Source organism: Brachyhypopomus gauderio, chromosome 1 (genome assembly GCF_052324685.1).
Source record: "Brachyhypopomus gauderio isolate BG-103 chromosome 1, BGAUD_0.2, whole genome shotgun sequence".
In the NCBI taxonomy this organism is placed as follows: domain Eukaryota; kingdom Metazoa; phylum Chordata; class Actinopteri; order Gymnotiformes; family Hypopomidae; genus Brachyhypopomus; species Brachyhypopomus gauderio.
The window spans coordinates 39,526,306-39,539,520 of record NC_135211.1 but is presented as its reverse complement, the minus strand read 5'-3'; the positions used below and the strand labels follow the sequence as shown (position 1 = coordinate 39,539,520).

At 37.8% G+C, this 13,215-nt stretch overlaps 1 long non-coding RNA gene across 1 annotated transcript; it reads right to left on the bottom strand.

Annotated features, from left to right (window-relative positions):
* Positions 1–4,261: 4,261 nt before the first annotated feature.
* Positions 4,262–4,812, bottom strand: LOC143527852 (uncharacterized). The gene is made up of 3 exons (XR_013134291.1): positions 4,784–4,812; positions 4,492–4,587; positions 4,262–4,348 (listed from the first exon to the last, which is right to left on the bottom strand). It is a non-coding gene; the product is annotated as an uncharacterized LOC143527852 (long non-coding RNA).
* Positions 4,813–13,215: the final 8,403 nt, after the last annotated feature.

The window sequence follows — 13,215 nt, the reverse complement described above, 5'->3', positions numbered from 1 at the left end:
ATTCTAAACAAAGGTAACTACAATGTCCTCTATAGCACAGCAAAAGACTCTGTCTGTCAGATTATGCTCATAGATTGTTTGAATAACCTGCTTATTATGACACATAGTTACACACAGCTGCTTAAAGCCATCTAGCAGTCCACTCAAATTGTATTTTTTATGTAACAAGATGGGACAAGTCACTTGAGGCAGGTATACAAAGAGAAAGGCCCTTTTTCACACTGACTATAAACAAGTTGCGCACCCCTGCCCGTCACACAAGTAAACTATAACCATGTTCTAATCAACTTAAAAGTCCACCAAGTGCACATAATTAAATCCGAAACACAAAATTCTGGCTTGAAATATATCTTGTAATGCAAAAAAAAATTTTACTTCACCTTTCTTCATGTTTTATATATTATTTGTTGAATTTCTGTATCAGACAACAGCAATATAAACAAACACAAAAAAAAACCCTGATAATTACTAAAGGTCTCCTCCATAAAATTACCTATCAAGCTCTTCCAAATCCTGGTGAATTGCGTATGGCAAAGTCCATGTTAGACTTGAAAGCAGTGTATACTGCATGAATTGGTATGCGAAGAATATTTTCGCATGTATTAGCCACTGGAAATTGGGAATGGGTGATGAACTCAATGCTTGGCTTTGGTGAAAACCCCAGTGCAGGAATGCTGTCACATCCAGTGAAGAAAACAAGAATATCCTCCAGAGAGACATCACTTTCGCCTATAAAACATAAAAGGAGAGTAACACACTTTAATGATTATGTCTACTGGTATTCTGATAAAGATGTTTTATCCCTGTGTAGTGATACCAAAGTGATGTAACAGTGACTAAACTCTTAAACATGAATTAGGTACTTCTTTATGAACTGACACTAATTTGAAAGAATGCTATTTGAATCTAACTAACAATAATCTCATGAATATAGTTATTAGCATCAAATGTTTATAAAGACCATAAATAATCCAGGTTAAACATAAATAGGCTATTATTCATGCACAATAGTCATAATGCCCACAATATGGTAGTGGATGTGCTCTGATTTGCTTTCAATGCTTTATTTGAAACTCTTAAATAACACATTGAAACTTACTTTACATTAAATTTTATGTAATTTCTTAGAATTCACAAAACATAAAAATTTTAAATTGTATTATTTAACCACTAATTGTGCCACTACAATGCCGCCAATAACGATGATAAAATGATACATAATGATGTCTTAAGTTTAAACTTCAAACTTACATTCCGCATCCTGAAGGTAGTCTTGCCAGAAAGCCAGGGTTCGGCACTCTTGATGGAATGCATTACTCCCTCTTTCAGAATGAATGATTTGAAAAAGATTCTCCACATCTGTTGCAGTTAAAGACATTTCACTCTTCACAAAAAGGCACTTCAATTGTAGAGGGTATCTTTGGACAGCATCCAGAACACAGAGAGAGGTTAGACCATCTCTGAACCTAGTAAAAAGGAAACAAATGTGTATTTTATTTGAACCGATGCAAAGTATAGTTTTAACATGTGGATAGAAATATCTATAGAATTCTGACAGGTGTACTATAAAATTAAACTGGTTTATCACTGTAAACAGTGATAACATAGTTTTTATGATAATAATTTAAAAGTAAGCTTTTCTCTTCACCTGCTTATCTTCCTCTATCTCTTGTAAGCTCACCAGACAAAAAAAGTTACATTTTGAGGTGACAGTAAATTTATACAACAGTGTCTACACTGAGTTGCTGGACTACCTGGTTTTACCTTTTGCTCACTATCTAACTGAGGAACAAAACATTCCTATCCCTGTATTCTAAGATGAGTATTTTCACGGGGATGCAGATGTGACTGATGATAATTATAAATATTAAGGAGCATTCACACATATGGACTGACCCACAAAACTCCCGCATTTGAATTATCTTAAAATATGTGGGTTTATTTAATAAAATATATGAACCATGAGTTAAATGGCAGGGAGAACATCAGCACAGGTCTTCGATGTAAGAGTGGCTAAACAATGATGCCTCCCACATCCAGAAAATCCATGCCAAATTGAATTACAGCTGTTTTATTTATTTATTTTTATTTTTGTCCAATTGGCTTATTTCAACCTTTTTCACCACCTCAAAAATAACTTGTATTTTTTTCTGGTATTACAGTATGTGGTCCAACAATAACATACCTTTCAAAAGGTGCACGGGTCCGCTGAAGAACATACCAGTGAGCCAAATCTGAAGCAGTCTCTTGTTTGTTTCCCAGTGTTATGTGAACACTGTGACCAGCAAGACTGATCAAACTGGCTGCCTGTGCAACTGCATTCTGTAGCTGGGATTCAGTCTCAGCCAGTATGATCTAAAAATATTAAAAGAAATAAAGTAGCAAACACACACACACACACACACACACACACATATATATATATATATATATATATATATATATATATATATATATATATATATATATATATATATATATATATATATACATACAGTATACACACAGTACTGTGCAAAAGTCTTAGGCACCTAAGCAGATTATTTAAATAATCTTTATTATTCATTTTTTTTATTTATCTTTTTATTTTTGTGTGTGTACAGAGACCACATATTATACGGGATGCAAGAACACATGAACAATAACAATAATTTGTTATGTTGAAGAAAGTAGTTGATATCTTGTGAGCTAGTTTGAAGAGGAAACTTTGGGACTATATGTCTTTTTGAGCCTCTAGCTTCAAACTGACTTCAATTTCATCACCAGCACAAATCTTTTAACAAAGTTAAGCACTGATTCATCAAATCAGGTACTGGGTGGTGATTACAAATGCAATCACATATCACATGTACAAAATCACTACTTACTTTTTACTGCTCTGTATGTATTTCTTCTAATATTAGTGTTTTTCTATGCAAATAACTGGTTTCTGCACAAATACATAGGCATTGGTTGTTCCTTTCAAGGTTCCATCTTGGCACTGTGAGAAGATTCTCTTGAGAGATTAAGAATTCCAACCAAGAGTACTTGCAACCACACATGAGGAGTATTAAATGCTGTCACACATGCTGTATTTATATATTTCATTTTTAAATAAGGGTGTAATTAGCAGTGACCTAACCCAGAGGTTATCACCTCTTTCAGGTGCAGTCATTAACCTTCTCAACAGGGTTCTAAAATGGAGCCTCAAAGAGGTTAACCAACATGTACATATGGAGTTAAAATTTGTATATATGCTTACCGACTGCACCTGTGACCTTGTTTCTTCATCAGCTATATGTTCAATTTTGACCTTTACATTGTCTGGCCCCTTTTGAAGACACTCATACAAGAGTTCAGACAGGAAACAAGGGCTTTGTCCCCCATGAGCAATTGACATTGCCATGATCTGACCAGCATAGAAGTATCCATTGTCTTTCATTGCTATGGATAAATTAAATAACACATCACATGTCAATGTTAGGGGCGGCACGGTGGTGTGGTGGTTAGCACTGTCGCCTCACAGCAAGGCGGTCTGGGTTCGATTCTCGGTCTTGGCTGCTCTGTGTGGAGTTTGCATGTTCTGCCTGTGTGGGTTTCCTCCGGGTACTCCGGTTTCCTACCACTGTCCAAAGACATGTATGGTAGGTTGATTGATCACTCTAAATTGCCCGTAGGTGTGAGTGCGTGCGTGCGTGTGTGTTGGCCATGCGGTGGACTGGCGACCTGCCCATGGTGTACCCTGCCTTCGCCCGGAGATGTTGGGATTGGCTCCAGCCTCCCCGTGACCCCGACTAGTGGGATTAAGTGGTTCAGATAATGGATGGATGTCAATGTTAACATTAAAAATAATGTCATAATGCCATATGTATAAGGGTTAGTTTTCGGCCATGATAACTGCTAATTTTGCTTTCTCAAAAAAGATTGATCAATACAAACACTGACAATTCCTAATTTTTCATACATATCATTGAAATAAATCTATGTATTGATACAAAAGAAATTGGAATGAAAGTGGTCTCTTACACTAATATAATTACTGTAAACACAATTACCTTTGGAGTTGCATGTAAGGACTTTAGCATTAGGTGGACCCTCAAAGATGCCAATTTTGTCCTTGATTTCATGTAGACACAAGCGAAAAAACTCCCGAGTAGGTCCTCCATTGTCCACAGCACCCTCAGATATTCCATAATCATCAGTAAATTTAACATCTACCTTCTTCTCGGGTAAAAAATTTGACCTGCCCATGGCTCTGGAAGCTCCATCCCACACATTTCGTCTTATGATATTGAAGCGTACAGTGCTGTCATTTGTTATTTTAGTAGCAATCTGCTCCATTATTCTCTCCAAGGTTATATTTAATTCCCTGAAAAATTAATAAAAAAATACATATTACTGTTCACACAATTACCTGCAGCTTGCTTACTTTTGTAGCTACACGTTTAGAAGTCAGTGCTAGCCTGCATTACAAATTGAATAATGGTATTTCATAAAATCTTTTCAACTCACTTCTCACTTATGCTGGAATCTAAAGACCTTGTTATGGCTTCCTGGAGATCAGCATCATCAGAGAGGTATTCATCCTCAAACAGGTCAAGGTATGTACTGCACATAAATAGCAACATTTTATAAAAGACATCATAAAGGTTCACATATAAAAACCAGTTGTATTAATACAGAACTAAGAACTACTAATGTTCTCGAATGAACAATGCATTACAGGTATTTAAAAAATAGGGGCACAGTAATCTAGTGCGAAGTTATAAATAAGGCCCTTCTTACAAAACTGAAATGTACAAACCTGTAGGATGTGCTGGATGAACTATTGCCAGATGCACTAGGTTGGGTGTGACCATAGGACACACCACAGGCTTTATCAGCAGAAAAACAATGTGCACCAGCACTATGATTGACAGCTGAATCAACCAATGAGCCATGGGCACTGGCACTGGAGATCACAGCACTTCCACTGGGCAAGGTGTCATTGTCATCAATAGTGATAACATGTGCAGTGGGCAAGGTGGTGGCATCAGCTGAGTTGGAAGGTGACTCAGTGCAAAGATCTTTGGTGGTGACACACCAGATAACTTCATCAATACCAGAAATGGATTTACTGCTGAGGGCCTCATCAGTGGACATGGCTGAGACACCCTCTATTGAAATGTCAGGCATGCTCTCCTCGACTGTAACAGCATGAAGAAATAGAAGATTAAAATTTTTAACCTGTGAGTAGCATCTAACTTATATGACAGTAACCATCTGAATTAATTTTGTGATTGTATAATTTACAAACAAGTATAGCATAAAAACAACTTCAATTAAATCTAAATGTGTCTTAAAATGCACTTTATATAACTATGTAAACGTGATGCAGAAACAAATACAAATCCAATGTCAATGAATCTGAAGTTTCATTATTTACAGTTGTGATCAAATTTATTCAACCCCCACTGAAATAAAGTGTTTTGGCCAGTTTGACATTGATTTTGATCATTTCAGTCATCTTATTTACAATTATATCAAAGAGGCACTTATAAATTAGACAAACATAACATAATATTTATGATGGAATAACCACAAATGTCTTTACTGTGCTCACATCATTATCAGTTTTATTCAACCCCCTAGTGACATTATTTTTTAGTACTTAGTACAACATCCTTTTCCAGTTATGACAGCTTTCAAGCGTGAAGCATAGCTTGACACAAGTGTCTTGCAGCGACCTATGGGTATCTTAGCCCATTCTTCATGGGCAAAAGCCTCCAGTTCAGTCACATTCTTAGGCTTGCGCACTGCAACTGCCTTCTTTAGGTCCCACCAGAGGTTCTCAATTGGATTTAAGTCTGGTGATTGCGATGGCCACTCTAGAATGTTCCAGCCTTTCATGTTCAACCATGCTCTAGTGGACTTGGATGTGTGCTTCGGATCATTGTCCTGTTGGAAGGTCCAACGTCTCCCAAGCCGCAGGTTTGTGACTGACTCCATCACATTTTCCTCCAAGATCTCCTGGTACTGAAGGGAATTCATGGTACCCTGCACACGTTGAAGCTTTCCTGTACCATTAGAAGCAAAACAGCCCCAAAGCATAATTGACCCCCCGCCATGCTTCACAGTAGGCAAGGTGTTCTTTTGTTCATAAGCCTGGTTCTTCCTTCTCCAAACATAGCGCTGGTCCATTGTCCCAAACAGTTCTAATTTAGTTTCATCTGACCACAGTACACTGTCCCAAAACCTTGACCTTGAAAAAAATGACTTTTGGCATACTGCAGTCGACTTTTCTTGTTCTTTGGAGTCAGCAAGGGGGTGCGTCTGGGTGTTCTGGCATGGAGGTCTTCGTTATGCAGTGCGCGCCTTATTGTCTGAGCTGAAACTTCAGTGCCCACATCTGACAGGTCTTTTTTCAGTTCCTTAGCAGTCACGCGGGGATTTTTCTCCACATTACGCTTCAGGTAGCGCACAGCAGTCGCGGTCAGGATCTTCTTTCTGCCACGACCAGGTAACGTTTCCACTGTGCCCTTTAACTTGAACTTGCGAATGATACTTCCGATAGTGTCTCTTGGAATATTTAACAACTTCGCAATCTTTTTATATCCATTGCCATTCTTGTGAAGAGCAATAACCTCTTCTCTTGTCTTCTGGGACCATTCTCTTGCCTTCACCATGCTTGTAAACACACCAGTAGATGTCTAGAAGGAGCTGAGTATCACAGTCCTTTTAAATCTGCCTAATTGGTGCTTATCATGCTTGATTGCTGCTCGTTGACATCCACAGATGTTTTCAATACCTGATGGAAAACATTGGAATGAACCTCTGTTCTTAGGAGTGGTAGTCGTAAAGGGGTTGAATAATTGTGTCAATGAAGAAATCACAAAAAGGCCATTTAATACTTTATGACAAAAAAAATTGATGCTATCTTAGTTGCATTTAGTTCTTTAACAAGTCCTTGTAAGATTTCATTATGAACACAATTACAAATGTGCACTGAGTTCCATAAAACCCTTCGCAGCATTGGGGGTTGAATAAATTTGATCACAACTGTAGATAAAAATATTTACCATGTTTATCACAGTCTGACATTTCGGCCAAATCACAGCTGCTTGTGTTGCTACTGTATCCTTCTGAACATGACTGTCAAAGAGAGCACATAGTATATTACGTCAGTGAAAACTACAAGTAAAAGAGTTTAAAGTCAGCCAGTGTAAAACACAGCTTTGTACTAATATACATAATGCCATATACATTTCTTAAAATCTTCAGCTTACAGTCTTAAACAATCTACTTACAGATTGTTTTGCCTCTCTTAAAATGACCTTGTCAGGCCGGACATAAATGGACTTTTGATGAAAAAGTTTTTTCACAAGGTCTCCACTCAGTCTGTTTGGAGGTAAGGGATGGCTCAACTAGTTTGTTGTGGCACGGCGTCAGAATTTGCAACCTGAAAGCATGAATAACACCCTGTATATGACCTGACATTACATAAAAGAAAATAAAAAGATTGCATTGATGTACTTTATTTTTACTACAATGCAGCATGTGTAGTAGGCATATGTGCAATGTGTATAGATGTTGGTGTATACAAGTTAGTAGGTACAGTTACATTACCAAGAGTAATATTGCCAGTTCACTATTATAGTAAATATTAGTACATGCAGTACTGTGACAGAGAGACCAGACAAGAATTAAGTATATAGTGCTTAGTGACAATAGAAATTGTTATTACACATCACTACAATATTTGGAAAAAAATGGTTTAGTACGTAATTGGTCTGCACACAAAAATGTGCTCTGATAGTTGTACCAGTAAGTCAATTTGGCAAATTTTATATTGACAAACTAAAGTTAATAAAAAAAAATAATAATAATTCTTAATAGTATTGAAGTATTAAAGTCAAGACTGTATTTAAAATGAGCAGCATTCAATTATCTATAAATCTTTAAATTCACATACACCTTTTCACACAACCTTCCAAACTATAGTAAATTATCTTATTATTGCAAAAATGAAAAGAACCAGTAATATGTGACAAAGCAGATCAATTGCTTACCTGCATCCCTCCACGACTGGCTGGAAGGCTGATATTATTGCCTGCATTACTTTGTCAGAGTCCCAGTCACAGCCAAATTCCAAAGCAGATTTTATATGTCCATTTTCAAAAAGCCAAGCTTTTGTGGCACGCCTTGGCACGAGCGTGATTGTGTGATCTGGCAGGAGAATTACTTCTTTGGTGTATGACTGAGCCACTGAACATGAACTGCTTAGTGCCTGAAACCTTAGAGACATAAAAAACAATACATTGCACTTATCTTTCAGGTTATTAACATCACTGCCTTTATAACTGTTTATTTTAATTACTGATTGTCATTGTCATTTGTGTCTTAACAGTGTACAATAAGAAACTGTGCTACATATATCACATACACCAACCAGCCATAACTTTGTGTATGTGTATGTCTGTCAAACGTTAACCGGGGTGGGGGGGGGTCACCAGTGGTTGGTGCCAGAGCGAACTAGTAACTCATTGAATCATAGATGTAGATCAGAGATAGATGAACTACATTTTTTTCAGCGTAAGAAATCGAATGTATGGCGTGTGAGCGTGTGAAGACAGTCAAATGCGTGTCTCACGCTCATTTCGTGAGAGTTAGCAACCCTGATGTATCTGATATTTTGGGTTATGCCTATTGTTATGAATGGAACACATGTTCACAAGCAATGCATTTGGCTGTATGTCTTACCTCTTGTATCTCCCCTTTCTAGCAAACGGGCTAAGATTGTAACTAGAGACTGTTGGGGGGTGCTCCTGAGAGGTGGAACACATGTTTTTTTCTGGATTTGTCTGGCCTGTGTGGTTCGGCGCAGTCCGCCTTCCGCGGCGAAAAAGTGATAAAACTTTTGTCGTCGTTTGAACAAAATTGAAATCGGTTACCAACATTATTTTGGCTCGTGCATGCACTGGCCAGGGTATTAATCATCTCCTCATTACTGAGGATTGCTGCTACGAGATTTCTTGCTGCCTCACCCATAACGCACCGCCTGCAGCCGTACCCAGTATCTCCAAGTGAAAGCACAAAATGGCGCGAGTGCGTCGAAGACGTCAGGTTTCATTCCATATATTCAGACTTTCATTCCATATATTCAGACTTTCATTCCATATATTCAGACTTTCATTCCATATTCTCAGACTTCATTCCATATATTCAGACTTCATTCCATATATTCAGACTTCGCAGTCATTCTATATATATAGTTTTTTCCTGAACGGCTTGCCATAATATATATATATATATATATATATATATATATATATATATATATATATATATATATATATATATGGGACGCCGAAGGCGTCGGAACAGAGGCAGCCGGAGGCGTGGATGAGACAGAGGGACGTTTATTCTCCATGGCTCAAAACGACAGCTCAAGTAAAGCTCGTAGCGCAAACACAACACAGTGATGCCCAAGTAATGCTCTTAGCACACATATATATATATATATATATATATATATATATATAGAGCAATGTATACAATCAATACTATTACTACTACTACAATAATACATATAGTATATATAATATATATACAGTATATAGAAATGTGTACAATCAATACTACTACTATAATAGTAATTACGGAAAACGTTAATTGCAGTAGCTCATTATAACAATTTGTTTATTGTGTTAATATGGTTCAAGCCCATTAATGTCCTTTATTTTCTCAATATACCGTTTTTTTGCTTCAGTATTTATCTTGTCGCAGTAAGCGATATCGCATTTACTCTTTGCACAGTCCATTTATTCTTGGATGCGTGTCCTAAAACATGGCGGCCACTACCCAGCATGCAATGCGTAATGACGTAGATTCCCATTCTCTATACTGTACATGTAATATCACAGATATTCAGTGGAAATCATTCTTGATGTTAAAAAATAACTGATAATGGCCATTATTCCTAGTTTCATGATACATTTGTAATGAATAATTTATTATTTTCATAAGTGTGTATAAGTAACATTAATTCTCTGGATAATTTGATGGGTGTGGCACCTCAGCGCCCCCTACTGACGAGCCACCACTGGTTCCCAGGCTGTTTACTCACAGGCTGTATTGCGGTGGGTATGGTGACGTACTCACCGCGTGTATAAACTGACAGCTCGAACTGACAATAGGCAGCGGTAGAATTAGTCAAACAAGCACTGTGTCAAAAATACCAACACAAAAAAGATGCAGAAAACTCAATGTGTAAAATAAACCAAGATCGTAAGAACACGGGAGAAAAGTAAAATAAAACTCAACCGTAAACGCACGGGAGAAAATAGAACACAAAACAACGTGGAAAACTCAACGCATACAAAGCAAAACTCAGTCTTAGAGAGAGGGGAGAAAAATACCAAAGGCAACTCAAAAGACGCGTAAAAAAACTCAACGCGTTAAAACGAAACCAAGGATGCCAGGGGAAGTAATTGGCAGCCGGCAAAACACCGCAACAAACGAAACCCTTCCCAAAATAAATGTATAACGGATAGGAAGTAAAACAGAAAACTTGAGATGGGCCAGGGAACGGCACAGGAGATAGAGACTCGAATAAGTGACAGTGGAATAAGAAAGAGAGAGAGAGGAAGGTGGAGAGACACCTTGTAACGAGAGGCAACGGTAGAGAAGGCAGGGCAAGGCTGATAGTGTACCGGCATGACCAAAATGATCCTGGATCAGGTTTACTGTCAAAAATGGCTTGAAATATGAAACAGAAAACAGATCTGAGATAAGTGATTGAAGGCAGTCAATGTGCAAGGTTGAGCTCTGAGGAAGAGGTCTGAGCTGTTTGGCCTGGTTGTGGGTTTCCTGTCTTAGTGTGACTGACCTTTTCATTTCCCAGACAGAGCTGAACAGGAACTTTTCAACCCCCCTTCAACACAAATCTTATACTGAAACAGCCACATGCCTGCCCATAGGGGGCGATAAGGAGGACCTTTAATACGGACAGCGTGTATTAGAGCTCACCAGAGGACGTGGGGAGAAATTATCATACAGTTAAGCCCGCCCAGTAAGAGGGAAGATATGATTGGTCAATTTTACTGTCATTTGAAACTGGTATTGCGCTGAATTATAACTGCCAGGCCCTCTGTAAGCGAACAGCGGGCATCACAGTCCTGATAGGGGGAGACACAGGCTCACAGACTTCCACTTAACCCCTCACCTTCCAACACAGACTGAATAGACACGGGTGAATAATTTATTTGCTTATATTTTTGTAATTGTTTAGAAGTCGATTGTAAAACTGTAAGTAGATAATATAAAATTGGATAATTATATATATATATATTGTTTTAAGAATATTTTAGGCCCTCTGAGAGGGCGTAGAGGGCCCTGACGGTTCCCCACTAGTACTGGTTATAAATTCACCAGTACTGTGGGTTATTCTGAAATACTGTACATGTAGCTTGTATTTCATTTTTCATTCATCAGAAATTAGACAGGGCTGTCTAATCATTTCACTTCTGAACATGTGACATGCCAGTTACATTCTCACGTTCACGAGGGGTCTAAACAAACGCAGAGACCTCCACATTCATGCCAGATCCCAGCATTTGAACCAGATCTGTACAGGACCGCAGGGCTTTAGGTTGAGGAGATGGCTGACAGGGAACAGACAGACACAACAACTGAAAGGAGAAAACCAAGAAAACAGGAGAAACCACAGATATCGACTAAGAGCAAGTTAGACACACGTGCACACGTGTAACCTACACCAAGATTCACAAAGACTGGGCTAACATCAATAGCCCCCTCAATTGTAATGGATACACAGAAGTGTAATATGGTCCATGTAAAACATAAAAACAAACATGAGTGAACCTTTAGAAATACTGTGAAACAGAAGAATATGAGAATTATAAAAATCTACAGAGAACAAAACTGTGAGCAGTAAATATGAAAATATCCTTGTGTAGGAAAAACAGGAGACAGTGTTGTAAATAGAAATGAGTCACCTACAGTTACACCTGTACACAGAAGTGTTCACTTAAGAGTGAACAGAGTGAACACTCCAGGTTTTCACACCTTCAGCTGCCGAAGGACAATAATCTCACACTGCTTCCTGGAAACTAGTCTTCCTCAGTAGTTCTACACTCTACCAGTTCTGACCTCAGAATAAGTACTGAAATCAGAGTTCTGAATTCTCTTCTTCTTGGAGAGTTTCTGCCCTCCAGTCAGGATGTTCAGTGAGGTGTAACAAACCTCATCTCCTCCAGCCTGCTGTGGTGTTAAAACCAAAGTGTTACAATCCAAACATTCATTAAAGAAAATGTATATGTGTGTGTATCCGCAAGTATTTTTCACAATACCTCCTCAGTTTGGGGATGTTTCTGGATCTGTGATTGGACATCACACTTCTGTTCAATTCCTGCTGCTGTAACCAGTAAAGAAATTATAATAAATTACACAGTCACATTAAAGGTGCACTCTGGAGCACAGAGACACCCACACTGACATATCTAGTACTGAATTTACACCATCAGTATTTACTGGACTGTAAAAGGAACATGTGTGAACGGTTACATGACATGAGTGACTGTTTGGAACTACCGTAGACCTATAAAAATACATGAAGTGACATTACATTTGTAAAAGATGGATTAATGTTTTTGAAAACTTATTTTGAAGTGAATTGGTGTCAGTAAGACAGAAATGCACAACAATGGAAAACTGATTACCTACCTGTACATCTTTTGTGACAGAGACAGTAGACACAGGTGGAGGAGAGGAGTGAGGAGAGGAGAACACACACAGGACACACAGTGATCAGCAGCGTCCAGCAGACACCACACTCTGGTACAGGAGGGGTGGAGTTCATGAAGACACTACAGTCTAGTTCAGGAAGGTGTTTAAAATCAAAGAGGAAGAAGTACAAATACATTATTAAAGTTGGAGAACTTTAAAAATAAGAAGCAGAACTTACAAACACAAACCCATTAATTTTGCAGGTCTATTTCATGTTAATATTTAAGCAAACTTGTCTAATCTTAAAATTCTTAAAATCTGTAGTAAAAAATCTACAAATTCAGTAGTAGTCATATTTAACTGTTTATATAGTAAATGATGCTTAAAAAATCTTCTTTTGAAAATTATTTAATAATTATATTAATGAAGCAAATAATAATTTACTCAATAGAGAATCATTAGATCAAACCGAGGACTCTTACCGAGGAGTGAAAGTCGTATAGTTCTGTT